This window comes from Rhinolophus hipposideros (genome assembly GCF_964194185.1).
Source record: "Rhinolophus hipposideros genome assembly, chromosome: 4".
NCBI lineage: Eukaryota > Metazoa > Chordata > Mammalia > Chiroptera > Rhinolophidae > Rhinolophus > Rhinolophus hipposideros.
Genome location: NC_138050.1, coordinates 93,874,991 through 93,879,099, shown reverse-complemented (window position 1 = coordinate 93,879,099; position 4,109 = coordinate 93,874,991).

The following is a 4,109-nucleotide window of genomic DNA, read 5'->3' as shown; positions in this document are numbered from 1 at the left end:
ATCAGCAGCGCTGCTGGGTGTATGCTCGGCTGTTATGCGATTTGGCTGTTATGCGATTTTACCACACTCGCAAAATCGCACACAGCCGAGCATACAACCAGTATGATAGCGCAAAATCGCGAATCGCGATACCATACTGGGTGTATGGTCGGCTGTGTGCGATTTTGCGAGTGTGGTAAATTCGGGTTACCTTATATTTCTTTACATATGCATTGAAGATTCGCGATTTTGCGCTATCATGGTGCCTGTTAGAATGTTGAAGAGCTCGCACTTGCGCACTAGTGAGGTCCCAGGGAGATGCTGATGCAAGGGTGGACCAGACTGCTATAGTGACAGGGCGGGCAAACAGGGAGCAGGGACCAATCACATCAGGCTTTGTATACAGCCAACAGCCAACCACAATACTGCACCATTGTACAGTACAGCATAGAAAATTTCGACCAGTCAAACCCCTATCATCCCTATCATGGCAGCAGCCAAAAGAAAGAAGTATGATGCAAATTTTAAACTGAAAGTTATTTGGTGTGTGGAAGGTGTGCGGAAGAGGGGGTAGTCTTATACGGCGAGTATATAACAAACTCTGTATTTTGAGTGGAAATGTTAGGGGGTCGTCTTATACGCCCAGTCGTCTTATACGCCGGCAAATACGGTAATTCTGAATCTTTCCTGGCCTCTATAAGGAGTTTACGATTTACTAGTCTGTTGATTCCCATATGGAAACAATCTAAGGGCAGCAAAACCCAGAAATTTCTACATACACATTTCAAGTACTGAAATTGGTAAAAGACAGAGTCAAACTCCAACCTTCTTGTACACACACACACACACACACACTCAAACACACACTCCCACTCTCTCGTGTTGTCTCCCGCCCTCTCTCTCACCCATACACGCACACACACACTTTCTGATGTGTTGTGTTAGTGATGATTCAGATCACATGTCAAGTCATGAGATCCTGTCTCTGGCTTTTCCTTCACTGTCAGCCTTTGAGGTAAATCATATTTACACTATATTTATATTACTATCAATTATATCAAAATGTGTTTGATATCAGTTATTAGAATTGTCATTAAAAAATGTGATGGGCATAGTACATCACTGATTAGCCAGGCAAATGACAAAGATTCTCATGCAGAATTACAGAGGGACAGACTGATAAAAGTTCTATGAAAGAAAAAGCAAATGAATTAATAACTGGTTTAAAAGCATATTCAGAGAATAATTACAGAGATCACTCAGCTTAGGAATCTGACAGAATAGCCTAAAGTATGAGCTACCGTATTTATTAGCCTTATAACCACAAGCAACTTACTTAACTCTTCTAAGCCTTTGTTTCCTCAGCTCTATAAATGCATAATAAAAACAACAACAGGAACAACAATAAGTGTCTCCATATGGTGGTTTTGAAGATTAAATAAAAGTTTATTAAAAGTTCTTGGCATAGCGATCTATCTTGACTCAACTAAAAATAAAATCTTTTGAGCTTTTATTACTAAAAGATGAAATGCATCAGCTTGAAAAGATGTGTACTTCCCATAATATAATAGTATAGTTCAGAGATCCTTTTCATGTGGATGATATAGAAAAGGGTCAAATATCAGATAAGTGATTGGATGAAATGACCCTAAGATCCCTTAGCCTGTGAGTTTACAATTCTATGTCAAATTAGTAGGCAGTTGGTATCAGAGGGCTCTTTTAGCAGATGTCAGGTGTCCTGTCACTGGGATCGAAGAGATTATGAGTGTTACACAGTGGAGCCATAAGAAAGTCTTCTGTTCAAGTAGCATTTTAATGACTCCACTCAAACTGGCTCAATAAATACAATATAATTATTTCAATCATGATAGTTTAAAGAGAGATTATGTTAGAATTAGTTGATTTAATGCATAAGAGATATTATCCAGGAATTTTCTTTATTTTTCCTTCCATCAACAGGGTCAGTTTCATCCTAAAGTGGGTTTCCTCAAAGTCCTAAAATGGCTGCCACAGCACCTGGGAAGCATGCTTTCTGATTCATAAGTTCCTCCCACGCCCCAACTGTTCTTCTCGGCAGGGAAGGTGGGCCATTTAAGGATATAAGCTCACCTCCAGAAGGTTAACAGTCCCCAGAGAATTTTCAGGCACTGACTGGCTTACACTAGTTGAGACGCACACTTGGATCAATGAATGGAATCGGCCCTGCTGGAAACACATGACTGTGAGAAGGACATGTACTAAAACATCTGTTCTGAAGCAAACAGAGGTTTTTAGAAAGGAATAAGAAATCAGTGAATGCTGGCTAAGCGACAGGTCTCACAGTAAGGAACATAAAAGGTTGGGTAAGAGACAATCTGTGCATGCCCTACGATTGGGTGATCTATAGAATAAGAACAAAATGAGGAAATAATTTGGTCGAGTTTAGAAGGATACCAGACATAGAAGCAGGTGGACATTATACAGATGTTTAAATGTATTTTTTCAACGCCAGTGTTCTTTACATAAGACTACCAAGATTATGGAAAATTGTAAGACAAATAATGCACTTAACTAGGCACTTAATATTTTTCATTACATATCACATAATTGTAATAGGAAACATTTTTTTCCTGAGTACTCACTTTGTGACTGTGCTAAGTGTACATTATTTCACTATAGAAAAATTTTGACTGACCAAATAATAAGTGAATCATGCGTATGAGTGAGAGAACATTTATGCAAAAGAAATACTACAAAATCACACATCATTCAAATTTCACCTTTCTCTCAGGTTAGCCTAAAGAGGTTGTTAAAGATAAACTGGAACATGAACTTGGCTGTGGAACATTCAAAGAGAAGTTGTGGGAAATACGATTTAGTTTGATAGAAACACAACTTTTAAACCCAGATGGAAGTTAAAGATAATCTGGGGATACAGAAAATAATAATGTCCTAGAATATTTTATAATACCCTCCCACAAATTAAAACTTTCCCATCAGTTTGCATGATGGTTAAAACAAAAGAACAAGAATATCTAGTTGAAAGGCAAGTTTCATTCACATATATAAGGACTTTTCTCTTGGAAAAGTCAACAAGACTTTGTTATGGGACCTTCACAGTTCTCAATGGCTGGGTCCTTCTTTTCTTGATTTGGACTTGAATCTACCATATAATACATTTATTATGCCAAGTTTGGGAAAAGGTAGAACATCAAATGACGGCTATATGCACATATGCAGTGTACACAACCCTCATTTCCCACAACATCCATTCTGCCAGCTCTGGGGTTTTCTTGCCATTTCTTGCAAAATTCTATTTGCTCTCTGTCAATGTCCACTGGCATTTTGACAAAGTGCTGAATCTGCAGAAACCATGCTGTGCAATGGCTCCCAGAGCAGATTTCTGACAGATTTTCCTCCCCTGCAGTTATAAGACTTGTGCTACATTTGCGCAAAGGGGCATAAATTAGTCAGTATTTCTAAAGCATTCTGCAAAAGAAAAGAGCCCTATATATCCTAAGTTTCCTTAGGAAGTTCTGTTTCTGTAAGAATCAAGACAAGTACAGAAACACATGAAGCTCTACTCATAGAAGCATTAACACATTGCTAAGATTGTCAGGATGCCTGACAATGACAAAACATTGCATCTGCTTTCACATTGGACAATATTTGATAGAAGGCACCAATCAATGTTCTGGAAAACGAAACAAAACAAACATAGACACTGATCTCAGGCATAATTTATTTGAGGTTTAACATAAAATGCTAGCAAAGATTTTGCATAAGTTGATGTTATGGATAGTCACTTGAGAACCGCACATCAAAATCTCAATTCTAAAGTCAAAATCTGTTTGCTCGAATGGGCATCTGCCATTCTGTATATTGTGTTCTTTGTTATAGATGAAACTCCTTTTTACCCAAAGGTCCCAACTGAAAAGGATGGACCCAAATCCTAAGAATTTAAGACCCAGGTTAAAAATTCCAATTCTTCTTGGCCACTTTTCAAAGTACTCAATCTAAATCCTCAGGGATGAACCCAGAGCATTTGTATTTTTAACAAGAGTTCCAACTGCTTCTGCTTTCTAGTTGGGGGTTGAAACCATCATTAGTTATTTGCTGTACTCCTAAAAGAATGCTCTTTCTGACAGCCC